At 37.8% G+C, this 24,169-nt stretch overlaps 1 long non-coding RNA gene across 1 annotated transcript; it reads right to left on the bottom strand.

The window, feature by feature from the left end:
- Positions 1-12,179: 12,179 nt before the first annotated feature.
- On the bottom strand, positions 12,180-20,886 carry LOC145666169 (uncharacterized). Its single transcript, XR_014127697.1, has 2 exons — positions 20,613-20,886; positions 12,180-12,521 (listed from the first exon to the last, which is right to left on the bottom strand). It is a non-coding gene; the product is annotated as an uncharacterized LOC145666169 (long non-coding RNA).
- Positions 20,887-24,169: the final 3,283 nt, after the last annotated feature.

Here is a 24,169-nt window from a genome sequence, read left to right as displayed (position 1 = left end):
TTTCATTTACTGTATAAAAGATATGCGATTCAAGAATGCTTAATTGTTGGTTGATTTAATACGGCCAGTTTTCATTTTTGAAAGAATAAATTATCTCGTTATGTATTATATCGATTATTAACTGATATACTTCTATTCATTTCTATCCAAATTACTTTTGAACACAATAGATACTAAGTTTTCAGTTCACACTTCCAAATAATGAAAATATACGCAATCAGTTTTTTTGTATCATCAAAAATTACACAATACATGTTTAAAAAAAAGAAATAAACAACTTGTAAAAAAAGGCAAAATGCAAGCTTTAAAACAGCCAAAATATAAAAAAATGCTAAATATGTTAAAAACGTTTATAAATTTTCTATATAACGCTGCTAATTTTTCTAATGTATCCTGAATGGATGTTTTATAATTATTTTTGTATACTTCTTTTACCAAACCAGAGAATTGGATATATGATATAACTTCTTCCAATTTTATTGTAGCTCTTCACACCCACAACATAAGTATAGATTTAAGTAATAAGCTTCAAAGATGGTAGTTCTAATTAGCCCATATATAGCCCAAAATTTTGGCGTTTGAATTTTTTCCATTGGACCACTGTAACTGAATTGGAGGTTCTAGCTTGATATCAAGCTGGACTCGCCCACTTTGAATCCGATTTCCCGCTAAACAGTAGGAGCCCAAAAATTGGGATTAGAGCAACTAATTAGCCCATAAATAGCCCATAATTCCGGCATTTGAATTTTTTCGATTCGACCACTCTAACCATATGGGGGGTTCTAGCTTGATATCAAGCTGGACTCGCCCACTTTGAATCCGATTTCCCGCTAAACAGTAGGAGTCCAAAAATTGGGATTAGAGCAACTAATTAGCCCATAAATAGCCCATAATTCTGGCGTTTGAATTTTTTCGATCGGACCATTCTAACCATATGGGGGGTTCTAGCTTGATATCAAGCTGGACTCGCCCACTTTGAATCCGATTTCCCGCTAAACAGTAGGAGCCCAAAAATTGGGTTTAGAGCAACTAATTAGCCCATAATTAGCCCATAATTCTGGCATTTGAATTTTTTCGATTCGACCACTCTAACCATATGGGGGGTTCTAGCTTGATATCAAGCTGGACTCGCCCACTTTGAATCCGATTTCCCGCTAAACAGTAGGAGCCCAAAAATTGGGATTAGAGCAACTAATTAGCCCATAAATACCCCATAATTCTGGCGTTTGAATTTTTTCGATTCGATCATTCTAAGCATATGGGGGGTTCTAGCTTGATATCAAGCTGGACTCGCCCACTTTGAATCCGATTTCCCGCTAAACAGTAGGAGCCCAAAAATTGGGATTAGAGCAACTAATTAGCCCATAAATAGCCCATAATTCTGGCGTTTGAATTTTTTCGATTCGATCATTCTAACCATATGGGGGGTTCTAGCTTGATATCAAGCTGGACTCGCCCACTTTGAATCCGATTTCCCGCTAAACAGTAGGAGCCCAAAAATTGGGATTAGAGCAACTAATTAGCCCATAAATAGCCCATAATTCCGTTGTCTTAATTTTTTCGATCAGACCATTTTAACCGTAACCATATTGGAGGTTCTAACTTGATATCAAGTTAGACTCGCCCATTTTAAATCCGATTTCCCGCTAAACAGTAGGAGCCCAAAAATTGGGATTAGAGCAACTAATTAGCCCATAATTAGCCCATAATTCTGGCGTTTGAATTTTTTCGATCGGACCATTCTAACCATATGGGGGGTTCTAGCTTGATATCAAGCTGGACTCGCCCACTTTGAATCCGATTTCCCGCTAAACAGTAGGAGCCCAAAAATTGGGATTAGAGCAACTAATTAGCCCATAAATAGCCCATAATTCTGGCGTTTGAATTTTTTCGATTCGATCATTCTAACCATATGGGGGGTTCTAGCTTGATATCAAGCTGGACTCGCCCACTTTGAATCCGATTTCCCGCTAAACAGTAGGAGCCCAAAAATTGGGATTAGAGCAACTAATTAGCCCATAAATAGCCCATAATTTTGGCATTTGAATTTTTTCGATTCGACCACTCTAACCATATGGGGGGTTCTTGCTTGATATCAAGCTGGACTCGCCCACTTTGAATCCGATTTCCCGCTAAACAGTAGGAGTCCAAAAATTGGGATTAGAGCAACTAATTAGCCCATAAATAGCCCATAATTCTGGCGTTTGAATTTTTTCGATTCGACAACTCTAACCATATGGGGGGTTCTAGCTTGATATCAAGCTGGACTCGCCCACTTTGAATCCGATTTCCCGCTAAACAGTAGGAGCCCAAAAATTGGGATTAGAGCAACTAATTAGCCCATAAATACCCCATAATTCTGGCGCTTGAATTTTTTCGATTCGATCATTCTAACCATATGGGGGGTTCTAGCTTGATATCAAGCTGGACTCGCCCACTTTGAATCCGATTTCCCGCTAAACAGTAGGAGCCCAAAAATTGGGATTAGAGCAACTAATTAGCCCATAAATAGCCCATAATTCTGGCGTTTGAATTTTTTCGATTCGATCATTCTAACCATATGGGGGGTTCTAGCTTGATATCAAGCTGGACTCGCCCACTTTGAATCCGATTTCCCGCTAAACAGTAGGAGCCCAAAAATTGGGTTTAGAGCAACTAATTAGCCCATAAATAGCCCATAATTCTGGCGTTTGAATTTTTTCGATCGGACCATTCTAACCATATGGGGGGTTCTAGCTTGATATCAAGCTGGACTCGCCCACTTTGAATCCGATTTCCCGCTAAACAGTAGGAGCCCAAAAATTGGGATTAGAGCAACTAATTAGCCCATAAATAGCCCATAATTCTGGCGTTTGAATTTTTTCGATCGGACCATTCTAACCATATGGGGGGTTCTAGCTTGATATCAAGCTGGACTCGCCCACTTTGAATCCGATTTCCCGCTAAACAGTAGGAGCCCAAAAATTGGGATTAGAGCAACTAATTAGCCCATAAATAGCCCATAATTCTGGCGTTTGAATTTTTTCGATTCGATCATTCTAACCATATGGGGGGTTCTAGCTTGATATCAAGCTGGACTCGCCCACTTTGAATCCGATTTCCCGCTAAACAGTAGGAGCCCAAAAATTGGGTTTAGAGCAACTAATTAGCCCATAAATAGCCCATAATTCTGGCGTTTGAATTTTTTCGATCGGACCATTCTAACCATATGGGGGGTTCTAGCTTGATATCAAGCTGGACTCGCCCATTTTGATTCCGATTTCCCGCTAAACAGTAGGAGCCCAAAAATTGGGATTAGAGCAACTAATTAGCCCATAAATAGCCCATAATTCTGGCGTTTGAATTTTTTCGATTCGATCATTCTAACCATATGGGGGGTTCTAGCTTGATATCAAGCTGGACTCGCCCACTTTGAATCCGATTTCCCGCTAAACAGTAGGAGCCCAAAAATTGGGATTAGAGCAACTAATTAGCCCATAAATAGCCCATAATTTTGGCATTTGAATTTTTTCGATTCGACCACTCTAACCATATGGGGGGTTCTAGCTTGATATCAAGCTGGACTCGCCCACTTTGAATCCGATTTCCCGCTAAACAGTAGGAGTCCAAAAATTGGGATTAGAGCAACTAATTAGCCCATAAATAGCCCATAATTCTGGCGTTTGAATTTTTTCGATCGGACCATTCTAACCATATGGGGGGTTCTAGCTTGATATCAAGCTGGACTCGCCCACTTTGAATCCGATTTCCCGCTAAACAGTAGGAGCCCAAAAATTGGGTTTAGAGCAACTAATTAGCCCATAATTAGCCCATAATTCTGGCATTTGAATTTTTTCGATTCGACAACTCTAACCATATGGGGGGTTCTAGCTTGATATCAAGCTGGACTCGCCCACTTTGAATCCGATTTCCCGCTAAACAGTAGGAGCCCAAAAATTGGGATTAGAGCAACTAATTAGCCCATAAATACCCCATAATTCTGGCGCTTGAATTTTTTCGATTCGATCATTCTAACCATATGGGGGGTTCTAGCTTGATATCAAGCTGGACTCGCCCACTTTGAATCCGATTTCCCGCTAAACAGTAGGAGCCCAAAAATTGGGATTAGAGCAACTAATTAGCCCATAAATAGCCCATAATTCTGGCGTTTGAATTTTTTCGATTCGATCATTCTAACCATATGGGGGGTTCTAGCTTGATATCAAGCTGGACTCGCCCAATTTGAATCCGATTTCCCGCTAAACAGTAGGAGCCCAAAAATTGGGTTTAGAGCAACTAATTAGCCCATAACTAGCCCATAATTCTGGCGTTTGAATTTTTTCGATTCGACCACTCTAACCATATGGGGGGTTCTAGCTTGATATCAAGCTGGACTCGCTCACTTTGAATCCGATTTCCCGCTAAACAGTAGGAGCCCAAAAATTGGGATTAGAGCAACTAATTAGCCCATAAATAGCCCATAATTCTGGCGTTTGAATTTTTTCGATTCGATCATTCTAACCATATGGGGGGGTTCTAGCTTGATATCAAGCTGGACTCGCCCACTTTGAATCCGATTTCCCGCTAAACAGTAGGAGCCCAAAAATTGGGATTAGAGCAACTAATTAGCCCATAAATAGCCCATAATTCCGTTGTCTTAATTTTTTCGATCAGACCATTTTAACCGTAACCATATTGGAGGTTCTAACTTGATATCAAGTTAGACTCGCCCATTTTAAATCCGATTTCCCGCTAAACAGTAGGAGCCCAAAAATTGGGATTAGAGCAACTAATTAGCCCATAATTAGCCCATAATTCTGGCGTTTGAATTTTTTCGATCGGACCATTCTAACCATATGGGGGGTTCTAGCTTGATATCAAGCTGGACTCGCCCACTTTGAATCCGATTTCCCGCTAAACAGTAGGAGCCCAAAAATTGGGTTTAGAGCAACTAATTAGCCCATAATTAGCCCATAATTCTGGCATTTGAATTTTTTCGATTCGACAACTCTAACCATATGGGGGGTTCTAGCTTGATATCAAGCTGGACTCGCCCACTTTGAATCCGATTTCCCGCTAAACAGTAGGAGCCCAAAAATTGGGATTAGAGCAACTAATTAGCCCATAAATACCCCATAATTCTGGCGCTTGAATTTTTTCGATTCGATCATTCTAACCATATGGGGGGTTCTAGCTTGATATCAAGCTGGACTCGCCCACTTTGAATCCGATTTCCCGCTAAACAGTAGGAGCCCAAAAATTGGGATTAGAGCAACTAATTAGCCCATAAATAGCCCATAATTCTGGCGTTTGAATTTTTTCGATTCGATCATTCTAACCATATGGGGGGTTCTAGCTTGATATCAAGCTGGACTCGCCCAATTTGAATCCGATTTCCCGCTAAACAGTAGGAGCCCAAAAATTGGGTTTAGAGCAACTAATTAGCCCATAACTAGCCCATAATTCTGGCGTTTGAATTTTTTCGATTCGACCACTCTAACCATATGGGGGGTTCTAGCTTGATATCAAGCTGGACTCGCCCACTTTGAATCCGATTTCCCGCTAAACAGTAGGAGCCCAAAAATTGGGATTAGAGCAACTAATTAGCCCATAAATAGCCCATAATTCTGGCGTTTGAATTTTTTCGATTCGATCATTCTAACCATATGGGGGGTTCTAGCTTGATATCAAGCTGGACTCGCCCACTTTGAATCCGATTTCCCGCTAAACAGTAGGAGCCCAAAAATTGGGATTAGAGCAACTAATTAGCCCATAAATAGCCCATAATTCCGTTGTCTTAATTTTTTCGATCAGACCATTTTAACCGTAACCATATTGGAGGTTCTAACTTGATATCAAGTTAGACTCGCCCATTTTAAATCCGATTTCCCGCTAAACAGTAGGAGCCCAAAAATTGGGATTAGAGCAACTAATTAGCCCATAATTAGCCCATAATTCTGGCGTTTGAATTTTTTCGATCGGACCATTCTAACCATATGGGGGGTTCTAGCTTGATATCAAGCTGGACTCGCCCACTTTGAATCCGATTTCCCGCTAAACAGTAGGAGCCCAAAAATTGGGATTAGAGCAACTAATTAGCCCATAAATAGCCCATAATTCCGTTGTCTTAATTTTTTCGATCAGACCATTTTAACCGTAACCATATTGGAGGTTCTAACTTGATATCAAGCTGGACTCGCCCACTTTGAATCCGATTTCCCGCTAAACAGTAGGAGCCCAAAAATTGGGTTTAGAGCAACTAATTAGCCCATAAATAGCCCATAATTCTGGCGTTTGAATTTTTTCGATCGGACCATTCTAACCATATGGGGGGTTCTAGCTTGATATCAAGCTGGACTCGCCCACTTTGAATCCGATTTCCCGCTAAACAGTAGGAGCCCAAAAATTGGGATTAGAGCAACTAATTAGCCCATAAATAGCCCATAATTCTGGCGTTTGAATTTTTTCGATCGGACCATTCTAACCATATGGGGGGTTCTAGCTTGATATCAAGCTGGACTCGCCCACTTTGAATCCGATTTCCCGCTAAACAGTAGGAGCCCAAAAATTGGGATTAGAGCAACTAATTAGCCCATAAATAGCCCATAATTCTGGCGTTTGAATTTTTTCGATTCGATCATTCTAACCATATGGGGGGTTCTAGCTTGATATCAAGCTGGACTCGCCCACTTTGAATCCGATTTCCCGCTAAACAGTAGGAGCCCAAAAATTGGGTTTAGAGCAACTAATTAGCCCATAAATAGCCCATAATTCTGGCGTTTGAATTTTTTCGATCGGACCATTCTAACCATATGGGGGGTTCTAGCTTGATATCAAGCTGGACTCGCCCATTTTGATTCCGATTTCCCGCTAAACAGTAGGAGCCCAAAAATTGGGATTAGAGCAACTAATTAGCCCATAAATAGCCCATAATTCTGGCGTTTGAACTTTTTCGATCGGACCATTCTATCCATATGGGGGGTTCTAGCTTGATATCAAGCTGGACTCGCCCACTTTGAATCCGATTTCCCGCTAAACAGTAGGAGCCCAAGAATTGGGATTAGAGCAACTAATTAGCCCATAAATAGCCCATAATTCTGGCGTTTGAATTTTTTCGATCGGACCATTCTAACCATATGGGGGGTTCTAGCTTGATATCAAGCTGGACTCGCCCACTTTGAATCCGATTTCCCGCTAAACAGTAGGAGCCCAAAAATTGGGATTAGAGCAACTAATTAGCCCATAAATAGCCCATAATTCTGAGATATGTTCCGGTCGTTTTGGTGTTGGTGGTTGGTCTAACTTGACACGCGTGGGGAAAACGTTATTTCATTCTCCGGTATTTATCCTATGTTGTTATGTAAGCCCGCACAAACGCGATGTAATGCGGGTTGCCCAAAGGCAAGGCGTTCGTCAAAGTCGCGAGAAATATGCATAATTTTGGCATACATCTTCTCACCCCCAATCTGCCTTCACAAAACAGAAAATTTAAAAAAGTGGACCTCGTACAGAATTAGATCTGGTAAAGACTTATCCCTTTGCAAAATTTGGTGGATCTAGATGACTTCTTTAAATGCGAAAATCTGTCTACAGATACACACACAAACCATTATTATTATTATTATTATTATTATTATTATTATTATTATTATTATTATTATTATTATTATTATTATTATTATTATTATTATTATTATTATTATAGATCCAAAAATTCAGTTTACATATAAATCATAAAAGGGAAGCAAGATGTAACTCGAAATTTTGCAAGATTTTTTTCGCTTTATTTCATATTTATAATTACTGTCATTTCAACATGAAGGTTAATAACGAGGGCGAATAGTTTTCTTCCTGTCGCCTACGTCAATATCAAACTCAATCAACTAAACAGAACGTGAAGATGCTCAAACTTATGTGGGGTTCTCCATCCATACAATTAAGTGTAATAATTTCTCTATCAGGGATCTTGTAAAGTAACGAGCAGAAGATGTATACTGTTTTCATTGATCTCTTGATGCAGGAAGCACTCTTCATATGCATGTTAATTCTCTTTTATAAGTTTCTTTTATACAACAAAACGAGTTTCCCAACTCTTAGCTGGTTTCTGAATATACTATCGGCTTACCAGTTTGAACAAACACGTGTTATGTTTCATTCTTTACCATACGCCAATTAACACACTTTCGGAATGCAAATAGTAGTTTCATCAGTGGCGGCCGGTGGATTGTGGTTTCGGGTGTTGCAGTACGAACGATAAGAGACAGAAGATATAAAGTTGACTCATTGACTAATCAGTATAACTTTAGATGCAAATGCTATGTGACATGTTAAATAAAATTCTGTTTTTAAAAAATAAAAAAATGCAGAACATTTTATCCGATTAATCACCTTAATTAATTAGTAAGTTCATTCTCCTCTCTTTGATTGGAGCAAATCTGTCTAATACAAGCTGGTTGAACTCTAGTATTCTTAATGTCAGGTCTTTTTCGATGCAAAGCATAACCAATGGTGATAACCTTTCTTGGGACATTCAATTCATTGAAAGTGTCAATTCTTTTTCATGTAGAAAAATACTTTTCGTCTTTTGTTGACGCCACAGGTACAGTTAATATTAATTTCGGAAGCTTTGTAGATTCACTAAATATTTTTTCTAGATTATTGCGAACGATTCATTCTAGCAAACTCAGTCCCTGACAGTGAATCAAATTCCTCTTCAACGTTGACTGAAGAGAGTTCGTAGCAGAGATTAGTGTTATAAAATAAAATATACATTGAACACAATTTATTCACAGTTTATCCAGGAAAATTTAAAATAAATTGAGGAAATGTATCTGGTGCAAACAACACTACTGCCATAAGATATCCTGTAAATTTAAACTGGATTTGTTTTTCGAACACTCTCCTGAATTCCCTTTTGCTTGTTTTGTCTAAGTCTTAATTGCAAATTTTTCCTCAGTTGAAAGCTGGTCAATGGTTTTTGTAAGTTATTTACAGAAGTCATGGTATACAATTCATTCAGAATTTGTAGGTTATTTACAGAATTAAGCACAAACAATAAAATTAAACCTAATAATTAAAAACCAAAACAGCTGATACAAAAGAGGTACTGGTATATGAATTCCGAATGTCACATATTCATATATCAACACACACACACACACATATGTGCGTAAAAAAAAACTACATTCCAAATCACCCGTCTTGGTTGTTACGCAATGCACGATGAACACAATATACTTCCACATGAGGCGAAACAATGCCTACCAATGTGATATGTTCTGGAAAGGAAACCTCGAAACCCGCCAGATGAAGGATCAGCATGTAACAGAAGCCAAAAATCAAAGAACATCAAAACAAACAGCACTGCCAGTTCTACACCCAGAAATGTTAACAGGGAGGGGTCCAAAGTATTTGAGGGAAGTCCCATACATCTACATAATATGGAACCTGTCTTATACTGCACCCGAAAAGACGATAAGTAATTCTTACTTACTGTCACCTATATTTTTAGAAAAAATGATAGGATAATTATTTTTATAAGAAAAGAAAGAGTACATGATGAGGTGTAAAATAAAATATTTAGCCTACATCAACCATTTCTCTGTTAAACAAGTATAGTTCGTTAAGAGTCTAGAAATGTTAGTCGAGTTTCGAAATTTTTGGGAGGTCCGGACCAGGTGGACCCTCATCGTGGCTACGCCCCTGAGCATTGCTAACTAGTCCCAAATTCAATCTGGCGCTTCCCATCAAACAATTTTATGTGGAAAGTTATCAAGATTATAAAATACAGTTATTTTATAAAAGAAATATGTTTATACAAAAATACTATCCCCAGAGGGGAAGGGGAGCGATTCTACATACTGACTTATTAATATTTTGATTCACAAATTACTGTAGAAGAAGCCTTCATTATCAATATAAGCTAAGAATTAACTTGTAAATGCGGGTTACTTTTATTTGTTTTCTCCTCTACTAGATATTTTCTTTCTTATTTTGTAATTCTGCAATCACTTTTTTTAATTGTCATTATATTGATTTGCTTCAGTATGGTCCCGTAATTTAAAAATATGAATGCATAAAAACAAATTCCATTTGTTAATTGCTAGTGAAAGAAAATTCAGAAATCTTATTTAGCGCGAAAAACCTTCTCTTTCACTGGAAACCGTGTTGTGTTGCAGAAGCACTGCAACGACCGGTCCCTTTAACTTCCGAGATAGGGGAAAGGAGACTTAACATTTGCTCCAATTGCCGCGCTGTAGGAATCTGGTCGTTGTATGCTCGCTGCAACACAATATAACTTAAGGACTCTGTGACGGATTATTTTTCGCTTTTTAAAGCGGATTAACGGAACGGACAGTTACAGAAGTAAAAAAATATGTTATTTAAAGTGTATATATGCGAGTATTAAAAAGTATTTTTTCTGATCTTTACTACTATTGATAATAATATTTTTTTTTTCTTGAAATGCTTTGGTCGTTGCGCAACGCTGCAACACTAACATTAGCCGCCACTGAGTTTCATGGTTTGGTACGTGGATTTTTTTTTTTTTTTACCATAAGTTCTATATATCATAATCTAAACAACGAAGTGATCAAGCTAACAGATTATAAATATTTTGCTTGTATGTATGAGAAGAATTTTCGTCTGCTGTGTAGATGTAAATGCATGTATGATTAATTTAAAATACATAATTGGAAGTGATGGTGCAACAATGAATTTTGAGTTTAAAAATTGATTAGTTACTTCGGTAATAACAATAATAATATGCTACATAATAGAATTCTCTATTTCAAGAAATGGGGCCGTGGTGGTTCAGAGGTAGAGCGTTCACTTCTAGTGCACAGGGTTCTTGGTTCGATCCCAGCTCGCGTCAAGTCAGCTTTGTGGTGGACAAACGCCGTGTGCGTGGGTTTTTTCTCGATTCTCCCGTTTCCTCCCACTTTCTTGATTCCACCACTTCATTTAATTCTTATCAGCACCGTCTCCTTTAGCCGAGCCTTCATAACCGTGGAACGTAGAACTTAAACATCTCATTTCTATTTCAAGAAATGTTTAACATTGCAAGTATTAATCTTGTATAGAATAGTCATTAATAAATAGTATCAACATTATGATTCTGTCACACAATAAATGATTTTAAGTTAAAAGTTCAAATATTTTCTATTATTTATAGTACATATTGCCTTAATCCAGGGATGCAAATAACCACTCGCCTGGAGCGAGTGCTTCATCGATGCGGGTGAGTATTTATTATCATATCGAAGGTGAGTTAATGATTTCTATTGTGGGATGTGGACTAGTAGCTTTTCTCTTGGGCTACTAAAATTTTGTTCCTTATTTGCATCCCTGCCTTAATCTATGGTTGAATTAAACTTTTATCTAAAATAGTTGTCTACAAGATTTCATATGGAACGTAGATCTGGGTTTTGACTAATATCTTCCCCAATAGATACAATAGGAGCTTCAGGAAGTCCACAAATAACTGGAAGTGGGGCCTCTGATAGTGAATAATTTTTCAACGTTTTTTTGTAGAGCTTGTCTACACAGACCGTAAGAATGTTCTCGTTATCACAGTTCCTTGTATATTCATGTTCGATCGTTCATTTTCCTTGATTCATCCTAAAGTATTTATAGACAAAACATTTGTAAATCAATTAATCAATCAGAGAGCAAGTTACGACAACTTGTCCATCCATTTAAAAGTTAGAAGTAGTCGACAAGTCATCTAGATTCTTAAGAGACTCAGTTGTTCGACAATAAATAAGAAAAAAATAATAAAATTTTGAGAGCATAGTCACAAACAAATTACGCACTATTTTGAGACAAAGTTATCATTGTGGTATTGCTTGTGGCCCGGAATTTATTTTCTATCAAGTCTTGTGATATAAAGCATTCTCCAAACATTTCCTTTGCACGATAATTGTTGATCAGTTTTCGAAAGATACATTTAAAAAAACAAATTATAAAAAACATTTATCCTCTATTCGTATTAATTAGTCACACTTTGAGAACTAAGTCTGGAGCGGCCAGTTGCAGATTCGACTTTAAGCTACGTAAATTTGCAATGTTATAGTAGACTATTACCGTATGACTAACCTTCCCTAATTCTTTCTACATTCATACTTTTTCGCTTATATGAAGATTTTATCAAATAAAGAAATAGAAAATATTAAACAAATAACTGATTTATTTAATGTTACTATTTACAAAAATGATGAAAGGTATGCCTCATATTTACATGAAATGAAATTAAGATATGAACACTTTATTTTTTCTACTCGTTTAGCACCTCAACCATGAAAGCCTCCATGTCCAAAACCTCCATGGCCGTATCCTCCGTGTCCATAACCTCCGTGACCATATCCTCCATGTCCGTAACCTCCATGACCATAACCTCCATGACCATAACCTCCATGGCCATAGCCTCCATGACCACCATAACCTCCGTGCCCAAAGCCACCGAAGTACTGGGCTTCAGCGACTGTTAGATCAGCCGTTGGAAATGCCACGTATAGATTGATGAGGGTCATCAGAAGTGTGAACTGAAACATAAAGAAACATATAGGTATATACGTATATGTAAATATTAATATGTGTATATGATTTTGATATACATATTTACATACGTACATATACTATTGATAAATATGTTGTATGTCGAAGGGAATACAAAGTATTTATAATCTCTTCCTACGAAGTATTAAAACCAAGCTTTTATTTTCCACGAATGTGCAGTATACGTATATCTCATAGCATATCGTGCCTTCCTCCTTTTCCTAAGAAAATATACTTTATCAAGAGCCTACATAACCAAACATAAAAATAGTGTTGACCTACCTGACATTTTAAAAGCTTCCCTCAAGAAAATACTATATGTGAATTCGACACTACTTTCAACGCTTAAATTCAGATACCTTGGAGCAGTGTGTAATATCTCCACTCCTACTGCAGTATTTCTTGGAGAAAGAGTTACAAAAATTATCAGAGTTGTACAGGGTGTCCGAGAAGTCCTTCGCTGATTACAGAAATTGATAACTCAGGCTAGAAATAAGATAGAAATATGAAACTGGTGTTGAATTGTTTACAAACTATAAAAGTTTTTGTCTGTGTTAGGTTTGTTCTGTTTTACCAAGTCTCAATTTTGTTTGTTTTAGGTTTGTAGTACGTAAGTAAGAAGCCCAAGAAGCCATGCCAACCAACCAGGAGAAGGCACAGTGGTCCTGTGGTACCATGAAACACGATCACCAACCACGGTGCAGAGACAGTTCCAGACAACATTTGGGAGGACTCCACCTGATGTCAAGAGCATTAAAGCCTGGTATGAGAAGTTCAAGAACACAGGGTCGGTTGCTACCACAGTCGTTGCATCGATCCCTCCAGTGATGTTGGCTAATGTGTGGATGGAAATTGAATATCGCCTAGATGTGCTACGTGCTACCAAGGGTGCTCATGTGGAAGTGTACTGATGTGACCAAAACTTTTATAGTTTGTAAACAATTCAACACCAGTTTCATATTTCTATCGTATTTCTAGCCTGAGTTATCAATTTCTGTAATCAGGGAAGGACTTCTCGGACACCCTGTATGTCATTACCAAATCATGTTTAGGCTGTCCCATCCCAAGTTTACTAATTTTCTTATTTATACAGAGTGTTTGAAAACAATACCGACAACGTTTGGCAGGTGATTCCTCACACCAAGATAAGCCAAAAAGTATATACCAACCTGGGTCCACAAATGCATCCTTGCGGAGTTATAGGTTGCTGAAAACATGAAAAAAATGAACTTTAAAGATCCATAACTCCAAAACTATGGGACCTACCGTTGTCGGGTCAAGACTTCACTTAGGGACTGGTATGTGTCCTGTCCAAATATCCAAGTTTCAGAATCCTGCGGTACTTCCGCAACAATTTTTATAAAGGTAGTTGGTGAGTACTTCAAATGATTATGCCCGTAGCCAAACTCCCTCTATAAAGATTGTTGCGTGACTACAGCAGGATTCTGAAACATGTTTTTTTTTTTTTTTTTTTTTTTTTTTTTTTTTTTTTAGTAGTGCATATTAGTTCCTAAGTGAAGTCTTGACCTGAGTAGGTCCCATAATTTTGGAGCTATGGACATTTAAAGTTCTTTTTTTTTATGTTTCCGGCAGCCTATAACTCCGAAAGAATGCGTTTGTGCACCAAAGTTTGTCCATATTTTTTGTCTTATCTTGGAGTCAGGAATCACCTCCCAAACGCCGTCGATGTTGTTTTGAAACATCCTGTATATTTCTACATATTTCTGGGCATCACCAGCATCTATGGTCTTAAGGCCGTCAGGCATGAGGGATCACACCCTCGGCGAGCACAATATATAGATAAAGGGCAAGGAAGAAAGTGACCTGGAACCTGTATATTAGGTACCATCCCGGCATTTGTCTGGTGTAAATGATGAAAGCTCAGGGAGAACCTCATTCGGGATAGATTTTAGGGACTCGAACAGAATTCGCTTTTTTTCTTACCGTGTGTCTACATGAGTATAAATCAATCTTCGAGTTTGATTATGGTATATTTTAGCAATAGCCAAGTATCTGAAAGATATTATAGGAACAACATAGAAATGCCGTGTTTGGCTAAGACTCCAATGTTTATTATTTATTTATTTAACAATTACCAGTTACAGCTCAGAGGACATTTTATATTGGACATCTAACATCATTTTTTTTTTAAACCACAAGTGGTGGACAAGCTTTTCTCTAACGATTGAGATAGATCTCTCTAATTTTGTAGGTCAATGCTCTTTCAAAGTAGTAGAGTAGGTGTTCAAACGAGCTCAATTCTTTGTGATTATCCATCATAGATAGGGGTATGGCAAGTGAAAGAAAATTGTTCCCCTCAGTATTATAATAATAGACCAATGAAAAATGTAAAGTTCTACTTATGTGCTTCCATACAGATGCACGGTACGGCACAGAGGCAGTGTCAGGCCGGTAGCCACCCCAAAAATATAGAGGAGCAGGTAGAAGTTAGGAGCAGCCCGATCCAACCATATTATAGTTCATTTACAAGCCTACCATGAAAATTTTAGGGAGCCATTAAAAATTTAGGGAAGCCCGTCTCCTTAGACCCCAATTGGATACGGGCCTGGGCAGCGCAGAAATGTTAAACTTGCACCACTGAAGCTGTGGTGTGTGAAGTGTCTGCTGGCAAAGTAATAGTGTCATGCGAAGTTAATGGCATCGAAAGTGAATCGATCATGGGAAACTTACATTGTGGCACTTTCCGATGCATACAGTTGTCCAGCATAGCTAAACACTACTAAACACATGGATTTGCTGTTCGATGCTCCACTACGAGTGTCGTAGTACAGTTGTAATCCCCGCGACCACTATATCATTGACGAAGCTACATTCGAAATAGGTTCCAAGGAAGCGATACTTTCAATGTTGGTGAACCTAAGACATTAACGACGTCGGAGAATTCGCCAATAATGTAAGGTATTAGATTTGTGTGCCCCAATCAACCATCCATTATAACAGTGGTAAGCAAACTTCGGCCCACGAGCCAGACTGGTCTTCCTGAAATGTCCTATCTGGTCCTCTACATGATGTCTAATCTTTGAAATTTGAATTAAGGAAATTAATATTTGGAATTGAAAGATTGACAGATGAGCATTTCGTGTCGTGTCGTTTCGCCCCAATCCCACCACGTGTCGTATCGTTTCGTCAAGAGCAGCATTTCGTCTCAGTATCGTTTCGTCCCAATTCCACGAACACGAAGCCTAGGTTTCGGCCCGCCGTCTGATCGAGTACCGTTTCGTCCAGTAGTTACACACACAAACACACACACACACACATTGATTATGTTTACAGTGTGATAAGGTATATTGTTAGAACCAGCCAGGATTGCGTGCCCTCTTTTATTGGCACCTCTCTGACAGAGGTGAGTCTGCCGTATAAGCTTAGAACTCGGCATATACGAAAGGGGGTAGTAATTAACCACGGACACCATGGACCCGCGCGGTTAATTCATGGATTATTTTTTTTTTAATTTTTTATAAACTAAAATATCCACGAAATTAACGCATTAGCCCTTAAATCTTAAGGCCTAGTCCCAAAAATAAAATTGCAGCCAGGCTTTGTCACTTATTAAATGATATTCGAATAGTCTTCACTATCAGTAGCTTCGTCCAATATTTTCATATGTCAGTCCTAACGGTTTTCCTTTATCTTTAATCCATGTGGATTATGTAAGAGATATTTCTTAAAAACTTCCCGATGCCTCCTGACTTTTCCAGTGACTCGGTTGCTCTTACAATCCCCAACTGAGTTTATGCAACGGTTCCAACCTTATTCAGCGTTATTTGTTCGGTGTCGTCTTTGGTAGCAGTTCCACATGTCAACTGATATTTTCCAACCACTGGCCAACAAAGTAGTCGAAAAATTCAGTCAGTTTATTGTGATCTTCTGTGGTACCGTGGGTATGTAGCCATCCTGATGTTTTATACCTTTCTTCTCGCGAGCTCTCTTCTTTTTTTGCAATATGGGCTTGTGTACATTAATGCTGGCAACATCAGGAACACAGTCGTAGCTCTCTTCTTTTAACAAGTTCTCCATTGTTGGTAAATACTTTTTCTTTTACATGGAAGTGCAACACAACGCCAAACAATTTCACCACACTTCCTCTCCGTCTTCTTTGTATATCGATATAAATTAAATATCAAACTGGGTTGACTTCTCTTAGTTTCAGAAAACTCCATTATAGAACGCTGATACAAATAACGTTAGCAAGTGTTCTGATAGGCCTATGCGGCTGTGCTGCTACCTAGTTTAAGTTTCACGAACTACCGGTTGATCAACGTGTGATGTCGCTGGGACGAAACTCTACTCATTAGCCTCTTCACTAATCAATAAAAATAGCTCGAGACGAACTGCCAGGAATTTGCATTTGGACGAAACACTACTACAGCGGCACGAAATCCTACGGATTTTTCCTTGGGGCGAAACACTACATGACCGAGCATTTAACTTTACTTTCGACAATCAGCTCATTCCAATCCAAACCAGATTATGATAAACTTTTAGAAATGCAATCATAATTTCATTCATCACATTCTATTTCACAATCTTTCAATCGTTAACAGGGCTTAATATTCAAAGAATTTTGTAAAATATACTACTGTTGCTTTTCATAAGTTACATTAAAATGCCTAAAGTTTTTTTTTTTTTCACTTTTCTCCTGTTCCTTTCTAAAATGTTTACCCAACACTGCTATATGATTCATAGAGTTGTCTTGAAGGTCGTCCATAAAGTGCATGTTCATGCGCTGAAAGCCAGCCACGTAGTGCAACAGAAAACGAATAATAGAAAGCTGTACAAGTCCCAACTGTTAGAAGATCGGTGAAAATTTATAGTCACCAAGGGCACACTCACGGGCTTCCACTGGGTCCGAATCCCCCCTATAAACTTCCTAACTCAACAGAGGTTTGTATACTTTCTCAATAATGCTATAATTGTTTAAGAAAAAAATGATTGATGTACCATGAACATTTGATCTGACACTTCATCTGACGGTGTCTTTCTCTTACAAAAACATTCTAGTTCTATCATTTTTTTCCTAAAAATATAGGTAGAAGTATTTTACAATTACTTATCGTCTTTTCGGGTGGTGAATAATACCCTTTCAATACCACATAGAAGTAATGGCTTGTTGTATTGTATCACCAAAGATTGGACTTCCCACAAAGCCTGGACTCCTCAATAAAAATTTCTGGGTGCGCGCCTGGTAGTCACGGTTTCGAGCCATCAGTAATGTCGATACAAAAGTACGTAGCAATTTAAGTTTTTAAGTTCAAGAACGAAACAATCCGATCATGAAAAAATTTTCTCAGAAAAAACTTAATGGTAACTCATATAGGCCTACATTTGTTGATAATTTCATATTCATTTAGCAGGCATAACTCTAGTGTCCAAACTAAAACATCTGTATCTTTAAAAGACTAAAGAAAAGCTTGGAAAAGTATTACGTGCAAGTAAAACCACACGATTTAATTGATATCATCATAAACAACATCGTAAATAGCCTGCTATTACTAATAGTCCCCCTGCTGCAGATTGAAAAGTTTACTTGCACAACAATCCTCTGTTAGTGTCTGTGTTTTGACGTATGAGTTTCCTCTATCTCTAATTCTTCGCCACCAAATCTTCTTCTTCCCCTGCCTATTTCATTTTTCTCATTTACCATGTCCTCTTTTAAAAAAGGTAAAAAAAAAAGGAGGCACGGTGGCTCAGTGGTAGAGCGTTACCTCAGATACGTGTGGTCCTTGGTTCGATCCCGGCCACGTAAGTTTATGTTGGACAACATCGTGTCAGTGGGTTTTCTCGGGGTATTCCTGTTTGCTCCCACATGTTCATTCCACTAATTCTTTCCATCATCATTGACTTATTTTAATCACCATCTCCCTTAGCCTAAAGAGCATAAACGTGGAACGTTAAGCTGAAAGATTTCATTGAAAAAAGGGTAAAGATAGCTCTCCCTGTATTAGAAACGGCTAGAAATAATCTACGAGCAATGAGAAGGGAAGACTCCACATTTTCCTGACGCCTGCAGATACCCACATAAAGCACAATCTCATTTTTACGAATGGATGTCCTGTAGACATTCTATGGAAGTTCAGATATCGAGTTATCAAGAAAGGGGACTTCCTGTTAAATTCCAGTGGGATATATCCGAACTCTTTGCGGGATAATCACAAGATCATTTTTCGTCACTTAAACATTTACCATGAGCACATCCCATTAAAATCCAGGAGAAATCCCGATATTGTCTCACAACATATTACCATTACCTTTAAAGGTGACCACTTTGACCTAACCTCACTCAACCTCACGCTCACAAACTCATTTCGACCTCACGCTCACAAACTCATTTCAATCTCACACTCATTCGACCTCACGCTCACCTCACCGGTCTGACCTCACGCTCACTCACCTCCGCTCACATCACCGTCTGACCTCACTCTCACTCAACCTAACGCTCATATTACCAGTCTGACCTCACGTTTACATGACCAGCCTGACCTCACGCTCACATCATCAGTCTGACCTCACGCTCACAACATCATTCTAACCTCACGCTCACCCCATTAGTCTGACCTCACACTCACTCAACCTAACACTCACTTCGTGAGGTTGAGGTTGAGTGAGCGTGAGTTCCGAACTTGTGAGCGCCGATTTCGTGAATTTGGGCACAGCTCTTCCCGCTAGTCTATTGGCTAGCACGCGCACCTTTGGTGCACAGGGTAGTGGGTAGGACTTGCAATATTTTGATGTATCGATCGATAGTTTGAAATGTCGGGATTTTTCAATGTCGATTTTTCGATAGTTTTCAATATTTGGATAGTTTCCGATGTTTTTTTGTTTTCAATATCAAGGGATACCGATACCACTTTCTCAACATAACGAAAACTATTCATATAACACGACCTAGAGTTTCAATTCAACGTTCACTGTTCCACAGGATTACTACCTAATACAACCAAATATGACAAACACACCTCGATTTATCAGGATCACCTAAGTGGGATTTACAATATTGTAATATTAGTTCGTACACCTGTACGACTTTTGCTTCACACGCGAACTACTAAATGTAAGTGAATTATTGAATTCCGTCTCCTAGGATCGATAGCTAAAATAATTATTTCGAGAAGTTCGTTAATGAAGATGATTTATCCATGGGTAGAGGTAGAAATTAGCCATTTTCGGTTTAACATTGATTACTATAGAGCAAAGACAGTAACATATAGCGAAACATGGTTTCTTGCAATTGATCCAGCGTCCCAAGAAGACCTTTCATCTCCATCTTTAACAATGTACTAAAATCGGAAGTGATATAAATTTACGAAAGCTTCCAGTCTCAGTATTGATCTACATAGATCAAAAACTATATAAAAAAAGAATAGTGAGTTTTTTTTGTTTTTTTTAAGAATCGATTTAGTTTTCTAAGAAAAGTTCTCACATTCTCTCTTAACCTTCTATTCAAATTGAAAATAGCAGAAATCAACCACGTCCGGTTCTAACGTTGATCACTATAAAGTAAAAACTATAATAGAGATAAGCGTTTTTTTTCGGTTAATTAAACATCCCAAGAATACCTTTAGTTACCATCCTTATCTTTCCACCGAAATCGGAAATGATAGAAGTACATTACAACTTGCGGTTTCAATACATATTGAAAAAAAAAAAGTAAGAACTAGCAGTAAATTACGCAGATACTCGTTATGAAAATTCCGCCATTCCCCATTCTCGCTCCTCTTGAGTCCAAATATTCGTCTCAGGACTATCCTTAAATGCTTTCAGCCTACGTTTTTCCCTCAAAGTAAGCGACCACGTTTCGCAACCATACAGCACAACAGACATGATTATCATTTTATATATTTTAAGCTTCAAATTCCTCAACAGAATTTGCGACCACAAAAAGAGTTTGAACTGAATAATAACACGAATTCTCTGTTTTCAGTCGACAACAAAGACGGCATTCTTATGATGAAATCACCTATCATGAAATAATGAAATACACATTAATAATAAAGTCATCACTAGGCAATAAATTGAATAATGTCATAAAATAAATTGTATCATGGGTCTTTACTTACCAGAAAGGTGTAGTACATTGTGATATCACTGTTTTAAAAATACAATGGACCCCAAACGATGCTATCAAAGCTGTTACTGGTTGAATACTAGATCTTCGGGAGTCAAACATGCCTTTTTTTATATAGCTCAGTTCCCATGTAAAAAAAGGAAAAAAGAAAAGACGAAAAAATGTTAGGAGTATGGAGCGGAAATACAGCACGTGTGCTTGCAAGATTTTTTTTTTTCTTTTAATAAAAACTGCATATATACATATATGTACACTTCTTCCTTGAGTCCTACCAAGAATGTACCTTCCTTCAAAAATATTTCACAGATGACTAGTACTTACTAGTGCTTAGCGTGCAGTACTAATGACGTGATCTTTATCATGTGAACGTAAAGAGTATATTTCTTTAGCATTTTGGCCAGTAAAAACAAAGGCCTGGAAAGTTTATTTTCCTACTTTTTTTTCTTTCTATGAGGAAAGAACAAGATTTTACACGTGGACCTAGTTAATGACCTTGGTTTGGATGATGAACTGATGTTACTGCGATGCAGAACCCTCCTAACGTGGGTCATTCTTCCAATTATATGAGCACTTGCTCTGTTTTAATTACACGTAAACGGAGATCCTTTGTTTTTTTCTTTTTTCCAATTTCAATTATTAATTTTTGTTTCCTGCTTTGTGATTTAAAATGAGAAAATTGCCCTCTACTGTTTTAAGTACTACGTTAGTATTTTACTTTCAATGATGTACCATTTCTTGTCTTTATGTTGTTGCAGACAATTCCTGGCTACTAAAATTTATCAGTTTAAAGCTCAATTAAAATCTTTCGTAATCTGCTTCGCAATGTATCATTACTCGTTCCTCTATGTATGTTATTTTTACATGTGTCACGAGTGATTACTAAATCAATTTTACAAATATATGGAATTACTGTTGGGATGAGAGGGATTTTGCCATTTAATCTCATTTTGATTCCCCTAGAAAGAAACTAACTAAAGCATCCCCCTTGGAATGTTTACCCCCTATGTTTAGTGGTTAAAAGTTTTAGTATAGTGTCAAATTCCATTGGTTTTGTCCTTTCATTTAATTTTGATCTACTAACAGTATCTATTCCGAAATGAAAGATGTAAACTATTCACTTTTCGCCCTTTCTTCTAATTTTATACTCACATCCACCACAATATACACATTCTTTTTCTCTATTATAGGTCATGGTGGCGCAGTGGTAGCGTGCTTACCTCTGGTGTGTGGGGTCCTTGGTTCGATCCCGGTCAAGTAAGCTTATGGTAAAATAATATTGTGTTCGTGGGTTTTCTCGGGGTTCTCCCGTGTCCTCTCACATTCTCATTCCACCAATGTTTATCATAATTTATTTGCCTAATTCATCCGTGTTCCTTACCCTAAAGAGCATAACTGTGGGACGTTAAACTAAAAGATTTTTTCCCTATTATGACTGTGGTCCAGGTTCACTATTTTACTAGTGTTATGCCTTAAATGACACTTACAATGGTATCCTCATACTCTTCAATTCGTCGTTGGAAATAAATTTGGATGAAAATGCTAATATTTAATTACCTATAAGAGACCGCGGTGGGTCAGTGGTAGAGCGTTCACCTCTGGTATAGGGTCCTTGGTTCGATGCCAGCTTGCGCCAAGTGAGCTTTGTGGTGGACAAACATCGTGTGCGTGGGTTTTCTCGTGGTTCTTCCGTTTCTTCCTACTTTCTTCATTCCACCATTTCATTCATTTCCCATCATCACTATCTCCTTCAGCCTAGCCGGCATAATTGTGGGACGTAAAACTTAAATATTATTTCATTTCATTAACTATTTATAATGAAGTAATGTATGGATTTGCAAACCTCTTGCATTGTAGGGTCTACATATAAAATGTAAGAAACTGAACTTTAAATCATATTCCCAAACGTATTCGAAAAGGTTAAATTCTGGTATCTCAGTCAATATATAGTTAATATAGTTACGGTTGCTAAGTTTATTCATTTAATACATTTCTGAGTTATACTGTTATCACATAATTACATTTCTGTGTGTTTTGAGAGTGGATGGGAAAGAGGGCCGCATTATCATTTTGAATCATTACACCGTTCAGACCTCTGTATCCTCTTCGGCCTCATTTTATCTCCCTGGCTTCTTCAATATCAATAACCTAATTCACACATTGATCATTACAAATCTTTGGATTATTTGAAAGTCGTGGTAGAATTTACGTCAAAAGTGGATAGAAGGAGAAGGAAACAGGGAAATTAAGAAAGAAATAATAATGGAAAGTAAAAGAAGTAGTAGAGTAGAAATTTGGAATTCTTCAACATTTTGATCCATAAACTATATACTAAATTGATTGGCAACACACTTCGCAAAAAAAACTATGAAGAGAACAGCAAGCAAACACATAGTTATTGCATAATACACGTTTCTTTTGTTGCTTATAAATTTGCAAAAAAAAAAAAAAATAAATAAATAAATAAATAAATAAATAAATAAATAAAATAAAATAAAATAAATAAAATTTGGGCGGTGATGACGGTGCATTTAGTGTTGTCCACGAAACGAGACGAAACAAAATTTTCATGACGAGATTCGAGGCAAAGTTCTTAAAATAGAAACAAATACACTTTCGGAGACGAGATGTCACTTTCATAACACTTTTTGAAGACGAGACCTCCATAATTCTTGTTCCGTGGGCAATACTAATAAAATGAACTTCGAATTTGAATACACACCAAATCGTTTTAGATTATGGCCGGGGAACTAATCCTCCTAGAACGACTCTCCGCTCCCAACTTCAGTGGTACCGGTACCTCCTTATCAAGAACAGACCGAGTTGAGCAAGAACAGTGAAACTAGTTAGTTAAATTATGACAAAAATCACCAAGACTTGTCCATTTCTCAATCATGTTATCGAAATCTATTTAAAAATGTTTAGAACACATTTATCCTGGAAGAATCTTGTTAGGCTAGATCCGTTGTTTCTTTAAATAAAAAAATAATAATAAAAAGATTAAAAGATTTAAATTTCTGGAAGCAAGAAATTACTAAAATTCTCAGTGATACAAGGAGTCGTTGTCAAGCCAATAAGGATAAAACTCTCCACGATAACAGAGCGGTCAAATTTTTTGGGGTGGAAGAAAGACTCTGTTCCTTATCTCAGAGAAACAAATCGATCGGAAATACTATAATTTTAAATTGAGTTCTCTATTCTGTCCTACAACCAAATCCTACTTTTCTACCTTTCTCATAAGAACTTGATTACTTACCTTTTGACCATAAGCAAATAACTAAATATTTCCGTGGGGACTGGAGTTCGTCGCAGGGGGCTCAGTGCCCCCTGGTTACCCTCTTGCTGTCCCCTGGCAGCCTGCAGCCTGCATTTACTGCGTACAGCAGAAGATTTGTGAGGAAATACAAACTGCAAAACCTTACCTTTGAGATGCAGTTAAAGGTGAAATGTGTATCCCTGTAATGCGTCCAATATTCTCACACCTGGAATCGAACTCGACAACACGTGCATCAAAGACCATCTCGCTATCTGTTAGACCATCTTAGCCAGATT

This window comes from Thermobia domestica, chromosome 1 (assembly GCF_964235325.1).
Source record: "Thermobia domestica chromosome 1, izTheDome1.hap1.1, whole genome shotgun sequence".
Taxonomy (NCBI): Eukaryota; Metazoa; Arthropoda; class Insecta; order Zygentoma; family Lepismatidae; genus Thermobia; species Thermobia domestica.
Note: the sequence above shows the minus strand (reverse complement) of the source record. Positions and strands in the feature narration are given on the sequence as shown.